Source organism: Pseudophryne corroboree, chromosome 4 (genome assembly GCF_028390025.1).
Source record: "Pseudophryne corroboree isolate aPseCor3 chromosome 4, aPseCor3.hap2, whole genome shotgun sequence".
Taxonomy (NCBI): domain Eukaryota; kingdom Metazoa; phylum Chordata; class Amphibia; order Anura; family Myobatrachidae; genus Pseudophryne; species Pseudophryne corroboree.
In genome coordinates, this window is record NC_086447.1 from 673,537,752 (window position 1) to 673,562,196 (window position 24,445).

The window sequence follows — 24,445 nt, forward strand, 5'->3', positions numbered from 1 at the left end:
AATTCTTTATACAGGTTGAGTATCCCATATCCAAATATCCGAAATACGGAATATTCCGAAATACGGACTTTTTGGAGTGAGAGTGAGATAGTGAAACTTTTGTTTTTTGATGGCTCAATGTACACAAAGTTTGTTTAAACACAAAGTTATTAAAAATATTGTATTAAATGACCTTCAGGCTGTGTGTATAAGGTGTATAAAAAACATACATGAATTGTGTGAATGTACACACACTTTGTTTTATGCACAAAGTTATAAAAAAATTTTGCTAAAATGACCTTCAGGTTGTGTGTATAAGGTCTATATGAAACATAAATACATTCTGTGCTTAGACTTGGGTCCCATCACCATGATATCTCATTATGGTATACAATTATTCCAAAATACGGAAAAATCCCATATCCAAAATACCTCTGGTCCCAAGCATTTTGGATAAGGGATACTCAACCTGTATAAACTTCAAGATGCTAACTGTTAGGACCAACCAGTTTCAATTTGGCACATTCATTTATTTCTAGCACTAATGGTGGAATCAATCAGAATACACTTAAATTCATATAAGTTATAGTTCTTTAAGTATCAGATAACCACTAAGACTGTAATAAATTCTGCTATCCCCAGGTGTAATCTCTTTGCCAGTAAGATATATAAGTAGAAATTGTGTAAAAAGGAAGTCCTGAGGAGCACTCTTTTTTATATATTATTCTTGACTTATACTATAGCCGATGACAGACTAAAATATATTATACAGTACTTCAAGAATATGAGAGTAACATATGATTTCTGAAGTACACTGGATTTAATAACATCAAGAATTTATTAAAACATATATTCAAATATTGACAATACTTCTAAAATTTTCACATTGGATTACATGAAAAGTATGCTCTCTTTTTAGAAATTTTAACCTGTAACCCATTTCTGTGAGCTTCAGTTATTTTTAAAATACTCCAATTGAGAAAGCAAGAATCACCAAACAATTTGTGTCATTTCTGACTTCTTTAGGGGAGTCTTGAACAAAGGAAAAAAAATATGTAGAGAGAGGGTATCTTAGTATGGCTAGTTGAAACAAAACACCTAACTCAATTGTACTGACTATAAAGTCCAGATGTATGCATATCGAATACATCGCCACTTGGTATCATACAAATATATACACAATTATATATAGTTTCAATCACATAATTTTTAACACTTAATAACAGTCAATTGTGTCACCCTTTATTCACTTACTTACAAATCAGAAGGTAAATGATAACAAGGAAACTTCATCTCTTGTAAAATATGCAGTTAATATGTAGGCTTGCAGCCTTCTACTATTTTCTCTATTAGTGAACCTGAAAGTAGATTTAGAAACAATTTTAAACGTTGATAAAGAACCTAGTCAAATAAATTGGTATTAGGCACTGAGAAAGTTGTTATGTATGTAATTACTTTAATACAAATACCTATACCACCCTTTGTTTAACTTACTTTTTAAAATAGTGAATAGAAGTAAAGAAAATCCTTTTTCTGAAGGACTATAAGTTATAGCTTGATTGAAAAAAAAGTGTCTGGCAATAGGAAGTGTTTCACCATCCACTATGCTAAATAGCATTTTTAATGGAAGACCTGCGTAAGATGCGGCCACGCTAAGCTGGACTTTCACTGAAGGTCACAACCATGTCAGCAATGCCAATCAGCAGCTGATGGAAGATAATCTTCCAGCTGCTTTTATTAATACATCTGCATATTTGTTCGAATATTATACTGAATAAGGTTTAAATAGCTAATATTTACATAATTTGATAATAGAAAAAAATGAACAATTTTGTGCACATGTTTTAAAAAAAATTATTCAGTTTCATAGTTAAACAAAAAAGAGTTTTTCACCACATATAATTTGGAGCATGGGCATACAATAATATTAAAAGCATACTGTATCAGCTACACTGCTTACGCACTGAGTGATGAGAAGGCTTTCCTCAGTAGATTGATTAATTTTACCCATTAACAAAACCTGGCAAATGAAATACTTCTTTCTTGGGAGAAAGACACATTCTTCAAAGCATAGAAAAAAAAGATCTTTTAAAAAAACACGCTGCACTTGTAGCAAAATAAATGTGGTTGCTTTAAGTCAATGGGGTAGATTTACTAAGGCTTCTAAATATCAAGAATTGAAATATTACCCATAGCAGCCATCAGATACTACCTTTGGCATCTCTGTTCCTTTCCTAGAGCATGTTAGATTGAAGAAACACATAGGTGGACCTATGTGGAGAACATAATGACTGCAACTGGAATGAATTGAGTTAAACCTCATAGGCTGGGGTCGGGGCTGACTTGGGTTTCAGATGTTTGCGATCTCCCTATAGGATTAGGGCTTAGAGGTGGAGTGTCATTTTAGAAACCAGTTAGGGGTGTTTTGTTCAGCCTCTTTTCCTTTGTCTTCTCACCGTCCCACCCCCTTTCTTCTGTCATTGCAGTTGTTTTAGTTTTCTTTGTTGGCTGTTTTAGTGTCGGAAAAAAGTGGTTGGATTGGACATGTAAGTCCTACTGTCAAGTACAATGTTATTTCTATTTTTTTTCACTATGAACCGGGGAAATCCATGCTGGTTTTTATCCTGACTTTCTAGTACCAAAATGAGTGATTGAGTCCTGGACTGGTTATACTTTTAGGGGGAACCCCATGCAGTTTTAAAAAAATTTAACACTTTAATAACGTTAGGATACATCGAAACATGCACAAATCCTATTGATCTGTGCAGTGCTTCCGGACAAGTGGCCACTCACAGGCAGGTCTATTGATTGTGTCTATCTATTGAGCTATGTTTTTTTTTACTAATTTTGATTGATTTGACAAACACGATTCTTAGTAAATCTGTGATTTGTCTTTATGTCAGTGTCAAAGTAATGATTTTTGGTCTGAGGTTACATTGCTTTGATTTGGAGTGTTATTTGTGTTTGAGGTGCCATCACACTCGAATCACAAAAAGAATACCAAATTGGTCAACAATGATGTTTAATAAGTTTACCCCCAGAGTTAATTTGTTTACACATCTAAATGAGCCCCTTTGTGTACATTAACAGATATTGAGGTTCAGAGCAGACATATTGTAACACACTGCCACTAATCTATTCATTCCTAAAAGCCAGTAAGGATAGTGTTAAGAAAAGGTATTTAAAGTGATTCAATGTTATCAAATGTATATTCTGTATGCGTACCATACACAATTTGTTTTAGACAGGAAATGATTTGTTATTATGGTTTTCAAGAAATGTACGAGCTGTCTTATTGTGTGGACAATAGACTTGTTTAATACCATAGATTGATATCAGTCTGATATAATCAAAGACATTGTAAGGAAAAATATGGCATATTCAGAACATAACTTTCAGAATAAACAATATTATTATTACCAAGAAGATCACAATATAAATACATGTATTCTGTGTGAAAACCAATATATATTTTATAGAGTGAAACATAAACATTGTAGAGTGAGATAGAAAGATAACATTGGGGGTAATTCAGACTGCATCACTGCAGCGGCAGCAATCGCAGTCTGACTTACTTTGTGGAGTGCGCACATGCACCCCGGGAGCCCAGTGAGATGCTATCAGCATCTCACTGGTGCGATCGCCTCTGCCTGATTGACAGTCAGAGGGGGTCACGGGGTGAGAGAGGGCATGCCAACAGTGTTAGAACGCCGTTGGCGGGGCATGGTCCGGACCATTGGGGGGGTGGGCCGCTGCGGCTGTGTGATGTCACACACAGTCGCTGTGACCCGGGACGTGGCGGTAGCAGCCTGGCAGCGCGCAGGAGCTGCGTTGGCAGGGAAATAATCGTCAGGCACAAAAGCATCGCCACCATGTGATGCTTTTGTAACTGTGCGGGGAAGGGGGGGGGGGGGGTTGTGGTAGGGCCTGACATGCAGGGTGGACTATCCCTGTGCTGGGTGTCTCCCTGCATGTCAGAGTAAATGATCGTAGATGTGCTAAATTTAGCACATCTACGATCAGATCTGAATCAGGCCCATTGTCTCTTCAAACCAGTGCTATTTTTCAGTAGAAACCAGCAGGAACTCAGTTCCTGCACCTCTCATTAAATATGCATAATCAGGAACTGGGTTCCTGAACCTGTCCTGGTCCAGAATGTATTTTCCATAAAATAAGTTTTATTTTAAAATCTGTTTTGAGTCTGTTCTAAAATCTATCTATCTATCTATCTATCTATCTATCTATCTATCTATCTATCTATCTATCTATCTATCTATCATCTATCTCTAATTTTAATAGCTCCTTTCCCTAGACCCATAGTTCCTGGACCTATTTTTCCAGAAAAATAGTACTGCTTTAAACTATATATTTAGTAATTAGTATTTTCTTCATGCTATGAATTGATTACACAGGCCTGCAGTATAAAAAAATTCTGAAAACTATTTTTTAGGTTTTGGGTGTTATTTTCAGAAAACATAATAAAAAAGTTCCATTGCTTGCCATTTTTCTGCAACTCAAATTTCATTTTCAGTATTTCCAGAATTACTGTATTAAGCTTTAAAAGAAAGATCTTGGGATGTCAGCGTCCTGGGGGTATATTTACTAAAATTCGTACTTGTACCGATTTGGAGGGAGAATCATCACGAATTACATTGAATGTGTAATTGTGGAACTTGTTGAATTTATTACGAATAATTTACTAAGCTGTCGTATTTTTTTTTCCGTGTTTTCCAATGTCGATGTCATTTGTAGTTTTGTAAGGTAGAATGCGGCCGATTTTGTGGTTTTGCGGCCGTGTTATGAGTTTTTTTTATGACTGCATCATATTTTGGTTACGGTAGTGTTTGTCCGTTCACGGCCGCGTTTTTTTCCTAAGTTTCGTTTTTGTCACTTCCTCCGTGATTGGTTTGATTCGTGATGGAGGAGTGTCTGTGCACATTACTATAAAAACGCCCCAAACCGTCAGAACCTCGTGGGTTTAGCTAGTGGAGAGGTGAGAGGAAGGTGTGTTAGGAGTTGGAGAGTTGTTTGGAGTTTGTGGAGGATTTGAGGAGGTTATTTGCGATTGTTGAGTGCTGTACTGTGTGTGTAAGTAGTCTTGTCATACTTGTTGTGTAGTTATTTAAAAGTTTGTTTACTTTTTTGTCATTGTTTTTTATTTAACGTCTATTGTCATTGTTTGTGAGTGAGTGAGTGAGTGAGTGAGTGTGTGTGTGTTTGGTGTGTGGTGTGTAGTGGTAGTGGAGGAGTGTGTTTACTGTTTTTTTTTCTCAGTGTTATTTGTGGTTTGTCCTGATTATGTCCCAGTCAGAGGTGAGTGAGGTGGGGGAGGTGAGTGAGAGGGAGGAGGTGAGTGAGGTGGAGGAGGTGAGTGAGGTGGAGGAGGTGAGTGAGAGGGAGGAGGTTAGTGAGGTGGAGGAGGTTAGTGAGGAGGAGGGGGTGGCTGCTGCTGCGGCCTCCAGTGATAGTGATGGTGTTGTGGCTCCGCAGCCACGCACCACTACAAAGACTTGCTGCAATGTCAAATTTAGCTATGCAGAAAATATGGCTTTGGTGCGGCAGTTGTTTGGCCATGATGCTGCAGTTGTTTGGCCATGATGCTGCAAAGGTGTCGTCACGCAGGAAGAGTGTTCTGTGGGGGAAGGTAATTGCGGCTGTGAATAGTGAGGGTGTGGTGAGGCGGACCGAGGACACGTGCCGTAAGCGTTTTTATGACATAAAGCGCCGTGTCAAGGCGAAGATGGCCAAGGAGGCTAAATCGGCTCGCCAAACCGGGGGGTGGACACCCCTTCCATGCATCTTACCGAGATTGGGAGGAGCCTGTGCGTGCACTCATTCCGCAAGAAGTGGTTGGTGCCACTCATGTCCGGGATTCGGATTGGCCAAGGCAGATTGGTGAGTTTTTTTTGTTTTTTTATAAACAATTTAAGCATGTGTGCTTTGTCCTTAGTTGTCTGAAATGTCTTCTTGCTAATTGTGGTTGTCAGTTTGTTCATTCTTCTAATGTGTTGGTGATGTAGTGCAGGCCTGGCCAACCTGTGGCTCTCCAGCTGTTGTGAAGCTACAAGTCCCATCATGCCTTGCTACAGTTTTGCTATTAGGGAATGCTAAAACGGTGGCAGGGCATGCTGGGATGTGTAGTTTCACTACATCTGGAGAGCCACAGGTTTGCCAGGCCTGATGTTTTTTTTTGTTTTTTTTAATTAAAAATCTTACTGGTTGCCTTGGAGTTTTTCTGGTGTTGTAGGTCAAAAGTAAATGTTTGTAGGTGTGTTTTCATGCTTTACAATTTTTAGTTTTGAAACAAAGGTTGTTTGTAAATACATTTCATATAATTTATGATTATTGTGTGTTGTTATGGGTTGCCCTTGGTGTGCTTGATGTGTTTTTGAATGCATATTTGGTTGTGATGTTTCCAATTTTTACAAGATATTTTTAAGATCTGAATCAGGCCCATTGTCTCTTCAAACCAGGGCTATTTTTCAGTAGAAACCAGCAGGAACTCAGTTCCTGCACCTCTCATTAAATATGACAATCAGGAACTGGGTTCCTGAACCTGTCCTGGTCCAGAATGTATTTTCCATAAAATAAGTTTTATTTGAAAATCTGTTTTGAGTCTGTTCTAAAAACTATCTATCTATCTATCTATCTATCTATCTATCTATCTATCTATCTATCTATCTATCTATCTATCTATCTATCTATCTATCTATCTATCTCTTATTTTAATAGCTCCTTTCCCTAGACCCATAGTTCCTGAACCTATTTTTCCAGAAAAATAGTACTGCTTTAAACTATATCTGCCAAGGCAGATTGGTGAGTTTTTTTTGTTTTTTTATAAACAATTTAAGCATGTGTGCTTTGTCCTTAGTTGTCTGAAATGTCTTCTTGCTAATTGTGGTTGTCAGTTTGTTCATTCTTATAATGTGTTGGTGATGTAGTGCAGGCCTGGCCAACCTGTGGCTCTCCAGCTGTTGTGAAGCTACAAGTCCCATCATGCCTTGCCACAGTTTTGCTATTAGGGAATGCTAAAACGGTGGCAGGGCATGCTGGGATGTGTAGTTTCACTACATCTGGAGAGCCACAGGTTTGCCAGGCCTGATGTTTTTTTTTGTTTTTTTTTATTAAAAATCTTACTGGTTGCCTTGGAGTTTTTCTGGTGTTGTAGGTCAAAAGTAAATGTTTGTAGGTGTGTTTTCATGCTTTACAATTTTTAGTTTTGAAACAAAGGTTGTTTGTAAATACATTTCATATAATTTATGATTATTGTGTGTTGTTATGGGTTGCCCTTGGTGTGCTTGATGTGTTTTTGAATGCATATTTGGTTGTGATGTTTCCAATTTTTACAAGATATTTTTGTCTAGTGTTTTATTATTATTTTGCAAAATTGAGACCTTAGCGTGCAATATTGTGGTTGTGTCAAGCTACAACGTTTTGTTTTTAATTAGTATAATTGTTTGCATTATGCGTCTTTGTGTATTGTATTTTGGCATAATTTATGCAAATTTATAGAATACGCACCCAATGACGTCAGGCAGAAAAGCATAAGCATCGTTTAGTTTAATTCTCATCAGGTACCACATATGTTAACAATAAGATTTTACTTACCGATAAATCTATTTCTCGTAGTCCGTAGTGGATGCTGGGGACTCCGTCAGGACCATGGGGAATAGCGGCTCCGCAGGAGACAGGGCACAAAAGCAAGCTTTTAGGATCACATGGTGTGTACTGGCTCCTCCCCCTATGACCCTCCTCCAAGCCTCAGTTAGGTACTGTGCCCGGACGAGCGTACACAATAAGGAAGGATCTTGAATCCCGGGTAAGACCCAAACCAGCCACACCAATCACACCGTACAACTTGTGATCTGAACCCAGTTAACAGTATGATAACAATGAAGTAGCCTCTAAAAAAGATGGCTCACAACAATAATAACCCGATTTTTGTAACAATAACTATGTACAAGTAATGCAGACAATCCGCACTTGGGATGGGCGCCCAGCATCCACTACGGACTACGAGAAATAGATTTATCGGTAAGTAAAATCTTATTTTCTCTAACGTCCTAGTGGATGCTGGGGACTCCGTCAGGACCATGGGGATTATACCAAAGCTCCCAAACGGGCGGGAGAGTGCGGGTGACTCTGCAGCACCGAATGAGAGAACTCCAGGTCCTCCTCAGCCAGGGTATCAAATTTGTAGAATTTTACAAACGTGTTCCCCCCTGACCACGTAGCTGCTCGGCAAAATTTTAAAGCCGAGACCCCCTCGGGCATCCGCCCAAGATGAGCCCACCTTCCTTGTGGAATGGGCATTGACAGATTTTGGCTGTGGCAGGCCTGCCACAGACTGTGCAAGCTGAATTGTACTACAAATCCAACGAGCAATAGTCTGCTTAGAAGCAGGAGCACCCATCTTTTGGGGTGCATACAATATAAACAGCAAGTCAGACTTTCTGACTCCAGCCGTCCTGGAAATATATATATATATATATATATATATATATTTTTAGGGCCCCGACAACGTCTAGCAACTTGGAGTCCTCCAAGTCCCTAGTAGCCGCAGGCACCACAATATGTTGTTTCAGGCAAAACGCTGACACCACCTTAGGAAGAAACTGGGGACGAGTCCGCAGTTCTGCCCTGTCCGAATGGAAAAACAAATATGAGCTTTTTTTTTTTAAGACAAAGCCCCCAATCCTGACAATCGCCTGGCCGAGGCCAGGGCCACAACATGGTCCCTTTCCATGTGAGATATTTCAAATCCACAGATTTGATCGGTTCAAACCAATATGATTTGAGGAATCCCAACACTACGTTGAGATCCCACGGTGCCACTGGAGGCACACAAGGGGCTGTATATGCAATACTCCCTTGACAAACGTCTGGACTTCAGGAATTGAAGCCAATTTTTTCTGGAAGAAAATCTACAGGGCCGAAACTTGAACCTTAATGGACCCCAATTTGAGGCTCATAGACACTCCTGTTTTCAGGAAGTGCAGAAATCGACCTAGTTGAAATTTTTTCGTGGGGCCTTCCTGGCCTCACCCACGCAACATATTTTCACCACATGTGGTGATAACGTTGTGCGGTCACCTCCTTCCTGGCTTTGACCAGGGTAGGTATGACCTCTTCCGGAATGCCTTTTCCCTTAGGATCCGGCGTTCAACCGCCATGCCGTCAAACGCAGTCGCGGTAAGTCTTGGAACAGACAAGGTCCCTGCTGGAGCAGGTCCTTTCTTAGAGGCAGATGCCACGGTTCCTCTTGGAACAGACATGGTTCTTGCTGAGAGCAAATCCCATCTTAGCTCCCGAGGCCATTAGTCCTCTGTGAGCATCTCTTGAAGTTCCGGGTACCAAGTCCCTCTTGGCCAATCCGGAGCCACGAGTATAGTTCTTACTCCTCTACGTCTTATAAAATTCTCAATACCTTGGTTATGAGAAGCAGAAGAGGGAACACATACACCGACTGTTACACCCACGGTGTTACCAGGACGTCCACAGCTATCGCCTGAAGGTCTCGTGACCTGGCGCAATACCTGTCCCGTTTTTTGTTCGGGCGGGACGCCATCATTTCCACCTTTGGTCTTTCCCAACGGTTCACAATCATGCGGAAAACTTCCCGATGAAGTTCCCACTCTCCCGGGTGGAGGTCGTGCCTGCTGAGGAAGTCTGCTTCCCAGTCGTCCACTCCCGGAATGAACACTGCTGACAGTGCTATCACATGATTTTCCGTCTAGCGAAAAATCCTTGCAGTTTTGACCACTGCCCTCCTGCTTCTTGTGCCGCCCTATCTGTTTACGTGGGCGACTGCCGTGATGTTATCCCACTGGATCAATACCGGCTGACCTTGAAGCAGAGGCCTTGCTAAGCTTATAGCATTACAAATTTGCTCTTAGCTCCAGTATATTTATGTGGAGAGAATTCTCCAGACTTGATCACACTCCCTGGAAATTTTTTCCCTGTGTGACTGCTCCCCAGCCTCTCAGGCTGGCCTCCGTGGATACCAGCATCCAATCCTGAATGCCGAATCTGCGGCCCTCTAGAAGATGAGCACTCTGTAATCACCACAGGAGAGACACCCTTGTCCTTGGATATAGGGTTATCCGCTGATGCATCTGAAGATGCGATCCGGACCATTTGTCCAGCAGATCCCACTGAAGAGTTCTTGCGTGAAATCTGCCGAATGGAAGCGCTTCGTAATAAGCCACCATTTTTTACCAGGACTCTTGTGCAATGATGCACTGACACTTTTCCTGGTTTTAGGAGGATCCCGATTAGCTCGGATAACTCCCTGGCTTTCTCCTCTGGGAGAAACACCCTTTTCCTGGACTGTGTCCAGAATCATCCCTAGGACCAGCAGACGTGTCGTCGGAACAACTGCGGTTTTGGAATATTTAGAATCCACCCGTGCTGTCGTAGAACTACTTGAGATAGTGCTACTCCGACCTCCAACTGTTCTCTGGACCTTGTTCTTATCAGGAGGTCGTCCATTTTCTTTGAAGACGAATCCTCATTTCGGTCATTACCTTGGTAAAGACCCGGGGTGCCTTGGACACTCCATCGGCATCGTCTGAAACTGATAGTGACAGTTCTGTACCACGAACCTGAGGTACCCTTGGTGAGAAAAGCAAATTTTGGGACATGGAGGTAAGCATCCCTGATGTCCCGGGACACCATATAGTCCCCTTGTTCCCAGTTCGCTATCACTGCTCTGAGTGACTCCATCTGGATTTGAACCCTTGTAAGTGTTCAAATTTTTCAGATTTAGAATCGGTCTCACCTAGCCTTCTGGCTTCAGTACCACCCTATAGTGTGGAACAATACCCCTTTCCTTGTTGTAGGAGGGGTAATTTTATTATCACCTGCTGGGAATACAGCTTGTGAATTGTTTTCAATACTGCCTCCCTGTCGGAGGGGGACATTGGTACAGCAGACTACAGGAACCTGCGAGGGGGGAAACGCCTCGACATTCCAATCTGTGCCCCTTTGATACTACTTGTAGGATCCAGGGGTCCTGTACGGTCCCAGCGTCATGCTGAGAACTTAGTAGAAGCGGTGGAGGGCTTCTGTTACTGGGAATGGGCTGCCTGCTGCAGTCTTCTTCCTTTTCCTCTATCCCTGGGCAGATATCTTATAGGGACGAAAAGACTGAGGCTGAAAAGACGGTGTCTTTTTCTGCAGAGATGTGACTTAGGGTAAAAAACGGTGGATCTTCCAGCAGTTGCCGTGGCCACCAGGTCCCATGGACCGACCCCAAATAACTCCTCCCCTTTTATACGGCAATACATCTTTGTGCCGTTTGGAATCTGCATCCCCTGACCACTGTCGTGTCCATAAACATCTTCTTGCAGATATGGACATCGCATTTACTCTTGATGCCAGAGTGCAAATATCCCTCTGCGCATCTCGTATATATAGAAATGCATCCTTTAAATGCTCTATAGTCAATAAAATACTGTCCCTGTCAAGGGTATCAATATTTTTAGTCAGGGAATCCGACCAAGCCACCTCAGCTCTGCACATCCAGGCTGAGGCGATCGCTGGTCACAGTATAACACCAGCATGTGTGTGTATACTTTTTAGGATATTTTTCTGATAAGCATGTGAGCGCCTTATCCACCCTGAGGGGTGTTTCCCAATGCGCCTTAACTTCTGGCGGGAAAGGGTATACCGCCAATAATTTTCTATCGGGGGAAACCCACGCATCATCACACACTTCATTTAATTTATCTGATTCAGGAAAAACTACAGGTAGTTTTTTCACCTCACACATAATACCCTTCTTTGTGGTACTTGGAGTATCAGAAATATGTAACACCTCCTTCATTGCCCTTAACGTGTGGCCCTAAAGGAAAATACGTTTGTTTCTTCACCGTCGACACTGAAATCAGTGTCCGTGTCTGGGTCTATGTCGACCGACTGAGGTAAATGGGCGTTTTTACAAGCCCCTGACGGTGTCTGAGACGCCTGGACCGGTACTAATTTGTTCGCCGGCCGTCTCATGTCGTCAACCCACTTGCAGCGTGTTGACATTATCACGTAATTCCATAAGTAAGCCATCCATTCCGGTGTCGACTCCCTAGAGAGTGACATCACCATTACAGGCAATTTGCTCCGCCTCCTCACCAACATTTTCCTCATACATGTCGACACACACGTACCGACATACAGCACACACATAGGGAATGCTCTGATAGAGGACAGGACCCACTAGCCCTTTGGGGAGACAGAGGGAGAGTTTGCCAGCACACACCAAAATGCTATAATTATACAGGGACAACCCTTATATAAGTGTTCCTCCCATATAGCATTTAATATATATGTATATCGCCAAATCAGTGCCCCCCCTCTCTGTTTTAACCCTGTTTCTGTAGTGCAGTGCAGGGGAGAGCCTGGGAGCCTTCCCCTCAGCCTTTCTGTGAGGGAAAATGGCGCTGTGTGCTGAGGAGAATAGGCCCCGCCCCCTTTTCGGCGGGCTTCTTCTCCGGAGATTGTGAAGTCTGGCAGGGGTTAAATACATCCATATAGCCTCAAGGGCTATATGTGATGTATTTTTCGCCATACAGGTATTCTACATTGCTGCCAGGGCGCCCCCCCCCGCGCCCTGCACCCTCCGTGATCGCTGTGGGAAGTGTGCTGACAGACAATGGCGCACAGCTGCAGTGCTGTGCGCTACCTGAGGAAGACTGAAAAGTCTTCTGCCGCCTGGTTCCGGACCTCTTCAATCTTCAGCATCTGCAAGGGGGTCGGCGGCGCGGCTCCGGGACGAACCCCAGGGCGAGACCTGTGTTCCGACTCCCTCTGAAGCTAATGGTGTCCAGTAGCCTAAGAATCCAATCCATCCTGCACGCAGGTGAGTTGAAATTCTCTCCCCTAAGTCCCTCGATGCAGTGAGCCTGTTGCCAGCAGGACTCACTGAAAATAAAGAACCTAAAAACTTTTTCTAAGCAACTCTTTAAGAGAGCCACCTAGATTGCACCCTTCTCGGACGGGCACAAAAACCTAACTGAGGCTTGGAGGAGGGTCATAGGGGGAGGAGCCAGTACACACCATGTGATCCTAAAAGCTTGCTTTTGTGCCCTGTCTCCTGCGGAGCCGCTATTCCCCATGGTCCTGACGGAGTCCCCAGCATCCACTAGGACGTTAGAGAAATCACAATAAGGAATTTGGTAAAAAATATCACCAAAATAGTATGTTCATAAGTACATTCTTCATATTTCTACAGTACGCCAGAGAAGCAGCACAGCCAGGCCACAGCCAACACTGCCAAGAGATGCAGATGGTGGCAATGCCAGTAAGATTTAACTGTCTACACATATTCTGCAAACACATAGAAACACAAAATGTTAATGATTATCTTATCACACAGGTTCTTCTTCAGCAAATCCACCTACACTAAGGCGCCCATCACAGGGCTCGGATACTGTGGCAACGAGGCCACCCAAGAGACGCCGTCTTGAGGCTCCAGCACCAGCATCACCACCCCAATGGCGCATCTCCGCAGTGTCGGCCGTGCCACCACTAGTTCTATTGGCCAGCCCCCAAAGTGAGAATCCACAATCCCCTCAGTTGTCTGGTGAGTAAACATAACAATTACGTGTAAATAAGTAAACAAACAGTGTTGTTGATTTATTAACCTCGAGAAGGCATAAGGATTTGAAAAAAAAACTGATATGTGCAAGGTGATAAAGGCAGCAGTACAAAATAAACACAACTGTTAATGTACATATTGGATCTGTTTGCCTTGTGCCTTTATCACCTTGCACATATCACTGGTTTTTCACTTCCTTATGCCTTCTCCATGTTTAGACATCTGCCCCACTGTTAGTACATAGAAAATATAATTATACTAATGACCAGTCATCCTTGCAATAATCAACAACAACAATCAGATGGTGTTAAGGTATTTTTAGATGGATAATTGTCAGATGTGATATTGGCCATATCAGCACATTTTTGACACATCATTTTTGGAGTAAAAAAACATAAATGTAAAGTCTCATCCAATTGTTTTACATGGCCAACAACACCACTTCTAAACATAGTGCACCGTAATACTTTTTCTACCATTGTTAATGTGTACATTTTAGGACACTATGGGGTAAATTTACTAAGATTCGTAATTTTCCGTTTGAGGTCAAAGTTCAATCACGAATGACATCGAAAGTGTAAATATGCAACTTTTTGAATTTAGTACGACTAATTTACTAAGCTGCCGTATTCTGCATTTTCGGTTTTACCAATGTCGATGTCATTCGTTTTTTTAGGCAGTGTTTTACGTGAGTGACTTGTAAAACACTGCCGACTTTAATACAATGAATCTCGGCCGGATCTGAGAGATCCGTGCTGGGCTTCATTGTGCACTTTTTTAAAGAAAATAATCAGTGTTAAATTAAAAAAAAAAAAATTGTGGGGTCCCCCTCCTAAGCAAAACCAGCCTCGGGCTCTTTGAGCCGGTTCTGGTTGTAAAAATATGGGTAAAAAAATGATAGAGGTTCCCCCATATTTAAACAACCAGCACCGGGCTCTGCGCCTGGTCCTGGTTCCAAAAATATGGGGGACAAAAAGCGTAGGGGTCCCCCGTATTTCTGAAACCAGCACCGGGCTCCACTAGTCAGATACATAATGCCACAGCCGGGGGACACTTTTATATAGCTCCCGGCGGCCCTGGCATTACATAACCAACTAGTTACCCCTGGCCGGGGTACCCTGGAGGAGTGGGGACCCCTTCAATCAAGGGCCCCCCCCCCTCCAGCCACCCAAGGACCAGGGTTGAAGCCCGAGGCTGTCCCCCCCATCCATGGGCTGCGGATGGGAGGCTGATAGCCGTTGTGTAAAAAAATTAATATTGTTTTTAGTAGCAGTACTACAAGTCCCAGCAAGCCTCCCCCGCAAGCTGGTACTTGGAGAACCACAAGTACCAGCATGCGGAGGAAAACCGGGCCCGCTGGTACCTGTAGTAGTACTACTACTAAAAAAATACCCCAATAAAAACATAAGACACACACCTTGAAAGTATAACTTTAATACATACATACACACCTCCATATACACATACTTACCTTATGTTCACACGAGGGTCGGTCCTCTTCTCCATGTAGAATCCATGGTGTACCTGTGGAAAAAATTATACTCACATACTCCAGTGTAGAAGCCTCTTCTTCTTGTAATCCATTTGTAATCCAGGTACTTGTCAAAATAAAAAAACGGACACCCGACCTCGCATTGAAAGGGGCCCCATGTTTTCACATGGGACCCCTTTCCCCGAATGCCAGAAACCCCCTCTGACTTATGTCTAAGAGGGTTTCTTCAGCCAATCAGGGAGCGCCACGTTGTGGCACCCTCCTGATTGGCTGTGTGCTCCTGTACTGTATGACAGGCGGCACACGGCAGTGTTACAATGTAGCGCCTATGCGCTCCATTATAACCAATGGTGGGAACTTTGTGGTCAGCGGGTGACCGAAAGTAACCTCACCGCTGACCACAAAGTTCCCACCATTGGTTACAATGGAGCGCATAGGCGCTACATTGTAACACTGCCGTGTGCCGCCTGTCATACAGTACAGGAGCACACAGCCAATCAGGAGGGTGCCACAACGTGGCGCTCCCTGATTGGCTGAAGAAACCCTCTTAGACATAAGTCAGAGGGGGTTTCTGGCATTCGGGGAAAGGTGTCCCATGTGAAAACATGGGGCCCCTTTCAGTACGAGGTCGGGTGTCCGTTTTTTTATTTTGACAAGTACCTGGATTACAAATGGATTACAAGAAGAAGAGGCTTCTACACTGGAGTATGTGAGTATAATTTTTTCCACAGGTACACCATGGATTCTACATGGAGAAGAGGACCGACCCTCGTGTGAACATAAGGTAAGTATGTGTATATGGAGGTGTGTATGTATGTATTAAAGTTATACTTTCAAGGTGTGTCTTATGTTTTTATTGGGGTATTTTTTTAGTAGTAGTACTACAGGTACCAGCGGGCCCGGTTTTCCTCCGCATGCTGGTACTTGTGGTTCTCCAAGTACCAGCTTGCGGGGGAGGCTTGCTGGGACTTGTAGTACTGCTACTAAAAACAATATTCATTTTTTTACACAACGGCTATCAGCCTCCCATCCGCAGCCCATGGATGGGGGGACAGCCTCGGGCTTCACCCCTGGTCCTTGGGTGGCTGGAGGGGGGGGACCCCTTGATTGAAGGGGTCCCCACTCCTCCAGGGTACCCCGGCCAGGGGTGACTAGTTGGTTATGTAATGCCAGGGCCGCCGGGAGCTATATAAAGTGTCCCCCGGCTGCGGCATTATGTAGTGGAGCCCGGTGCTGGTTTCAGAAATACGGGGGACCCCTACGCTTTTTGTCCCCCGTATTTTTGGAACCAGGACCAGGCGCAGAGCCCGGTGCTGGTTGTTTAAATATGGGGGAACCTCTATAATTTTTTCCCCCATATTTTTGCAACCAGGACCGGCTCAAAGAGCCCGAGGCTGGTTTTGCTTAGGAGGGGGGACCCCACGCAATTTTTTTTCAAAAAATACACACTTTCCAATCCTCTTCCCACTGATAAACATGCACGGATCTCATGGATCCCTGCATGCCTATCCAAACACGGGATAAAAAAGCAGGTCTGTTTTTTTTTAGCACTTTTTCACGAATTGTATTTCTGCACGGTAGTGTTTGGCTATTGTCGGCAGTGTTTGTGATTTGCACTTTTTAGTAAATTCCCGATTTCTACCAAATTGCAGGCGTATTTGACCGATGGTGTATTGATTCGTGATTTTTTCCTAGGACTTCCAAAATATTACGAATGCCCTCATAACTGGCGAGATTTTTGCTTATTAAATTACCGAAATGACACTTTGAAGAAAAAACGGCATCTCGGTCAAAATCGGGACCTTAGTAAATATACCCCTATATTTGGTTATGTTTTTGCCAGACCACTGACTGGCTTGAACAATGTATGAGTGTATTGGTAAACACATTTATTGTATTGTGTGTGTTGTTCCAAAGGAAGGTACATTCCCAATATGTAAATGTAGTAATTGGTATTTGTTCGAGTTCTTCGTGGTTGCACATTAATTGTGGCTCAGAGTCCAACAACTGAGTCGTGAAGGATAGAAGCAACATATTTATACAAACAGATGAACAACATAGTCAAGTTTATGCCACAATCTATTGATCAATTAAAACATGAATATTAAGAAGAAATGCATGTTGACGTAAAGCTAGAGTAAGACCAATGCTAAAAAGTTACTAAATACTGGCTGTCTTCAACCCCATACAGAACCAGACATCATGCCCGAGGATGCCCAGCAGGAAAGTGACCAGCAGGATACATACACTCTTCACCTGCAACCCATAGATGATACCCAGACAACCACGCCGCAGGACATACCCCAAACATCCCACAGGCCACAATTGAGCACAACACCAGCCCAGACACAAATGGACACTGAGTTTTGGAGCGGATGGGCCAAACAACAGGAACTGAACTATGCGTGCCTTAACAAACAAACCCAATACCTGGCAAGTCTGCCCCATCATCTGCCTAGACTGGCTCGAAACTCTGGCAGACTTATTGTTCAAGTGGGAAGAATAGCCAATTCTATGGAACAGATGAGGGCAGACAACTGCCAAATGCAAGCAAATCTCGTACGCATCATGGATGAGCAACAGCGCCAACAACAATCCCTAATTCAGGTCATCCAACACAACCAAATTATTCATGAAAACATGTCCCGAATAATAGCAAGCCACACTGCAGCTAATACGCAACTCACTGCCAGCCTCAATATACTCAGCCAAAGCCTTAATGTTTTGGCATCACACCAAGTCAGCTCTAGCTCGGGGACAACTACACCAAACCAGACCCCAGTTCAATCCCCAGTTAGACGCTCCAGTAGAACCAAGAGCAACGAGCCAGCACAATCCTCGGCACCCAGCACACAACAAAGAAAAAAAATAATGTGGCCTGCAGCTGATTTTTTCAAAATTATAATATTATGTTGAGTTGTTGTGGCAAAAATGCCTTTGTTGTAGAAAATAAATTGCTCACACAGAATATGTGTTTTGTTTAATTAGCTACAGAAACAACCTGTACATTAGTGTCTAGGACCAGATGTGTATTGTTATAAATATATTGGCTGCCCCTAGGTGTCCTCAGCTCAATGTGTGGCTAATCTATGGCATCCAGAACATTGGCCATGGGCGCAAGATCAGATAAAGCTACCCTGACTGCATGCCACTGCGACTCCTGGGTAGGGAAGCAGGTAGAGGCATGTATGTAGCCATCCAAGACACCCAAAACCTGAGTGGACAATCCAAAATTAAAGGTGAGTGTCATGACCTGTAATCAATACAATACTGTGTTCTATTACATTACAGAAGCACGAATTAAACATAGACGTGTATGTATGTTTTAACTTACCTGAATTAAATATTTATAAAAAGGTGGCCTGTGAGATACTAACTACATTGCCAGTCACAGGCTGTAAGCTGCCATTAGCCATAAAGTGCAACACAGCCTGGAGTATGAGCAGGCCTGATACAGAGCGAGAGCGTGCTGTCTCAGGGTCTAGGTTCAGTTTGTCAAGGTCATACAGATGGAAAATTTTATTTACATTTAGTCGGAGCATCTGTATAACATGGTCATCAGCAAATGTGTTATTGTTTAAACGCACACAAAAATAAAAAAGCCATGGCCAGCCTACGCGGAACATGAACAACCTGCTTACCCTGTAGTTTTTCCTGGCCTGGGTTTATTGTAGCCTCATGGAGCAGTGTCAGGTATCCCCCAGCAAACAAGACAGCAGTACTACACACAGTAGCAGCCATTTCAGATTGAGAGTGGTGAAAAATGTGTTGGGGCCCCTTTTAAAGGTCCAAAAAATCAGGTGTGAGTAATGTAGAATTGGCAACACATGTAAACACGCTTCTCAAAAGCAGGTCTATTTTTTTTTAGGCTTTTTGTACGATTAGTATTTTTTCACGGCCGCACATGCATTTTCACGGTAGAGATTTCAAATACGAATGTTTAGTAAATGACCGTGTTCCATACCTAAACAGCCGCGTTTGACCGATGGTGTATTCATTCGAGGTTTTTTTCTAGGACTTCCCAAAAAATACGAATGCCCTCATCACTGCCGTGATTTGAGTTTAGTAAATTCCTGAGATGACACTTTGAAGAAAAAACACCATCTCGGTCAAAATCGGGAGCTTAGTAAATTTCCCCCCTGGTGCTTAGCTAGAAGTGAAAGTCATGGTGCTAGATGTAATAGGTTGTGATTTCTGTGCTTTACTAAAAATCACATCAAATTGCACATTTGTAACTTGCGATTTTTAGCTAAAAATCACAAATGTAATAGGTTCCAGCTTTTAGTTGCAAAACGCAACTTTGAGTGATTTTTAGTAAGTAAAAGTTGCGGTTTTCGTAAAAAAAAAGTTGTGGTTTTTAGACCAACTGGAATGTGAGATACATGTTGGCTATACTGGCTCATGAAAGACAAACACCCATTGACACCCAAAAGTCCCAAAAAATTATGCAGCACACACCCTATATTAACCCCACACCCACCATTTTGTGCTTTGATAGGGTATGATACATTTTGGGAAGGAGAGGAGTCTGTTTTGTTCTGTGTGTGTGTGTGTGTGTGTGTGTGTGTGTGTGTGTGTGTGTGTGTGTGTGTGTGTGTGAGAGAGAGAGAGAGAGAGAGAGAGAGAGAGAGAGAGAGAGAGAGAGTGTTACAGTTGTGAGTTTTACAGAATGGCAGGGAGAAGGAGACCTGTGGCTCAGCAGAGGATGGTGAAGGAGGATGATGAGATTTTTGTGAGGCAGACTGTGAGGGAGGAGGAGGTGGGAGAGTTTATTCAGGGTGAGACGCAGGAGGGGGTGCAAGTCATACAGCTGCATGAGGAGAAGGAGGAGGGAGAGGAGCTACCATTTCCTATGTTTGGGAAAACTCCCAGTGGGAGCCATGTGCACTTTTCATATGAAAACTGCACCATAGTGCGAGCCATGGTTCCAGTTTTCCCCCAGCTCCTAGGGAAGCATGCTCTCTCCACACCCCTGGCAAGGAAGAAGGCTATGTGGCAGGCCATAACAGATGCTGTCAATGCAGTAAGTTCCTGCACAGTCTACAATGTAAAGATGCGATTCAATGACATTAAGCGGGTACTGAAGCTTAAGATGGCAGCTGAAGTTAAGGAAGCTCACAGGACAGGGGGTGGCCGCAGTTGGAGGGGGGGTAATGCCATGTCAGCAGGGATTTACATAAATGTATCCCCAGCTATGGCATTATCTCCTGGCTACTGGAGCCCAGTGCAGGTTTCAAAAATATGGGGGACCCCTACGTCTTTTGTCTCCTGTATTTTTGGAACCAGGATCAGTCCAAGAGCCCAGTGCTGGTTGTATAAATACTAGGGAACCCCTACGTAATTTTCCCCCAGTATTTTAACAACCAGGACCAGCTCAAAGAGCCAGGGGTTGGTTATGCTTAGGAGGGGAACCCCACTCAATATTTCTTTTGATTTTTAACTACTTAACTCACTTTTAAACAGAGAAGCATGCATAGATCTCATCGATGTTTGTTCTCCAAACATGCCAGCCAAAGCAGGTCTATATGAAAGTTCAATTTCTGTATAAATTTCATGCTTTTACAGCAGTGTTTGGATATTGTCGGCAGTGATTTAGAATACAAATTCTTAGTCAAGGTTGGACTGGCCCACAGGGGTACAGGGGAAACCCCCGCTTCTCCCCACTGTCTGTGGGCCCACCTCCTCCTCTAGTGATCAGATTCCAGACTGTGCACTAGAAATATAAATTTTATTTATGTTACATTGTACTGCACAGGACTATGGCCCTCATTCCGAGTTGTTTGCTCGCTAGCTGCTTTTAGCAGCTTTGCACACGCTAAGCCGCCGCCTACTGGGAGTGAATCTTAGCTTTGCAGAATTGCGAATGAAAGATTTGCATAATTGCGAATAGAAATTTCTTTGCAGTTTCTGAGTAGCTTGGGACTTACTCTGCCACTGCGATCAGTTCAGTCAGTTTCGTTCCTGGTTTGACGTCACAAACACACCCAGCGTTCGCCCAGACACTCCCCGTTTCTCCAGCCACTCCCACGTTTTTCCCAGAAACGGCAGCGTTTTTCCGCACGCACCCATAAAACGGCCAGTTTCCGCCCAGAAACACCCACTTCCTGTCAATCACACTCCGATCACCAGAACGAAGAAATTTCTTCGTTAAACCGTGAGTAAAATACCTAACTTTTTGGCAAATTTACTTGGCGCAGACGCACTGCGAACATTGCGCATGCGAAGTTTGTGACAAATCGCTCCGTTGCGAAAACCACTAACGAGCGAACAACTCGGAATGAGGGCCTATGGTCTATTTTCTAGAGTGTATTGCCGTTGTTATTCTGGCACATTATCATTAATGCACTAGAGGTATTTACTATATATATTTATAAATGGCCCTAGACCATATACTCTCTAATGGTTAACAACAGCAATATACTGTAGAAAATGCACCATAGTCCTTTGCAGTATAAAGCCTCTGTGGCAGCTAGCCACACCCATGTGCATGGGCCCCTACCACACCATTCCCTCAGTAGGCCCATCATGCCCCAGTCCGACACTGTTCTTAGTAAATTCCTGTGTTGTATGAGGTGTATGTGAACAAACAACTGTGTTTGACCGATGATCTATTTATTCGTATTTGTGTGGACAGCAGTGTATCTCAATACAAATTGCCCCAACACTGCCGTGATTTGTATTTAGTAAATTTCTGAGTTGCATTTTCGGCTGAGAATGCAATCTCGAATCAAATCAGGACCTTAGAAAATTTACACCAATGTGTGCATGAGGATGTGCCAGGTGACTTTTCTTTCTAAAAAGAAAAAAAAAACACATTACCAAAGTGGCTCACCACATACAACAAATGATTAAAAAATTACTGTTTTACATTTTTTCCTCACAAAACTAACAAAACACATTGATGTAGGCAATGTTAATCTATGTATAACATCAGTGTGTGTTTTTGTTTAGGATTTTTTGTGGTAAAGTGTGGTTTGAAAACAACACACATCTCTAAAATATACCCATCCACTTTTTTTTATGTAAAATTGTGTTGTTACTTAAATTGATATCTCCTTTTATGTTGTGTGTACCTAAAAAATCTAAGCATAAGCCTAATTAAGGTTAAAAGGAGTGTTATCAAGTTTTTGTACCCACTCTAGAAATAATGTTTGAGGTACACTTACATGAATCTTTTATTGCCAGTCCAGGCCCATCTCATCTGGTTCCTCACACACAAGTACTTGATGAGGTGCCTCTATAAATGCAAGAAATTATATTGGAGCCCATTGTATTAACTACAGCCTAAGGAGGAGAATGTTCCATCAGTAAGCATTCAGAGAATTCAGCAGGCCACACCAACACATGAGCCAATACTACAACATATACCTACAGCTGATGAGCTAGCCCTGTCACTGGACAATTTTCATCCTGTAGAGTTGCAGAGGGCACCCGTATCTGAACGGCCAATAACATTGACTCACAGATGTCTGAATTAACACAGGTAGTAAGGAGACAAGTAGAGGCCACTCAAGCCCAAACAGAAGCCATAAAAGGAAGCACACTTGGTATCAAGTGTAAATAGTATTGCCTCAACCTCTGTGACTATCTCACCTACCACCCCCCCGACGCATTGGACACAAACAAGGAGGAGGAGTAAAAAGCCAAGGCAGAGGCCGTGGTCTTCCTGAATCCAAAAAATAATTTAAAGTTGGCAATGTTGCCAAATATTTTCCAATTTTTCTGGTAAAAAAAATTAAATATTTGTTATTGATGTGAAATGTCTAACAATATTTCAAAAGTAAAGTTTTGTTAACCACATCTTAGTTTTTTGGTTATTTGAAAAAAATTGGTATTAAACAAAATATACTTAATGTATTACACACTAAATGAATGAGGGTAAGGAGCCTAATTTATCAATATCCTTAATGCTCACATGTTTGTTAAGAACACACTTACCTGAGAAATACTGGTGTATTATTTTTTGTCTAACCTCATTCCCACTCTGTGTATTAACCACACCTTCAAATGGTATAGGATCAGAATCATACACAACTGCTGCAATGCCTCCTAGGTCACCATAGCCTTGGGCCAAGGCAATGTTGTGAAGCATGCAGCAAGACTGGACTATCTCTACCACTTTACAGGGATTATACAGCAGGTTGCAAGCTGACAGGTTCATGCAACAAAATCTGATCTGCAGCACACTAAATGTCCGCTCAATGACATTGCAGGTCACAATGTGTGCTTCATTGTTCCGGTGTTGTGAATGTCCATGTGATCTCAACGGAGGTGTCATGAACCAAGTTTGACACCCATATCCTGAATCACCTGTAGTAAATTTGGGAGTAAGAGGGGAGAAAAATTCAGTGTGGGCCACGACAAAGTATCGCAGTATCATCTAATGATGCACACATGTTTCAGGGTTTAATTAAAGCAACAGTATCATGATATTTAGTAACATTTATGTAGTCACAGTACCTGTATAAAAGTATATGGGAACAAAAATACACAGGTATATTTGTTTCATTTGAGATACAATGATTATGTTGAGAAAATGTAGCACACAAACCTGGAACATTAATAAATCTTTATGTATCATGCAAATGTTACCTACCAATTAAACATCACTATGGCATGTCTCCTCCCTGGATCCTGTTCCACAGGAATGAGTGATGCAGGATATAGGCATCAAATTTCATGGCAAGACCCTGGGTAACCTGAAACCACACTGAGAATATGCAGGTTAGCATCGCAGACCACCTGCACATTGAGGGAGGGGTAGCCACGTCTATTTACATAGACTTACCCCCACAAGTGCAGTGCTAGTATCTCAATGTGGGTGCAATCTATGACTCCCAGCACATTTGGAAATGCTGGGACCCTATAGAAAGCTACTTCAGGTCCTGCCACTCAGACTCCCAACTTGGGAATGAGATAAATGTTCGCCACAGTTTCTTAAAGGCATGCAATACTTAAGTCAAATGCCTTAAGAAATTGGCTTATGTAATACCCAACACCCAGCACCTTACTGAATGAAATGAGCCTGTGGCAAAAATGTGCATGGCACACATTAATTTATGCAGTCCAGACACTGCATAGTTGCTACCAGCCAAAGGCTCCAAATCATCTCTCACCTGCTAATATAAGTTCAGGAGGTTTGTGCGGCTGAGCCTAAAAAGATCAGCCACCTCCTGATCTGAGAGGAAATCAGGGCGGAACTTCCGGAGTCAGTTGCCGCCAGACTCCAGCCTTGAAGGGGGTCCCTCCATTGTCCCTGGTTCCTCCATTGTCCCCCATGTCCTTACCACAGTTAGATGAGCCACTGAGCAAAGCACGTCACAGCGGCACTCCTCCCCCATGACCTAGTCTGTTGACTGGTCTCGCTGCTCTGGTCGCGGACA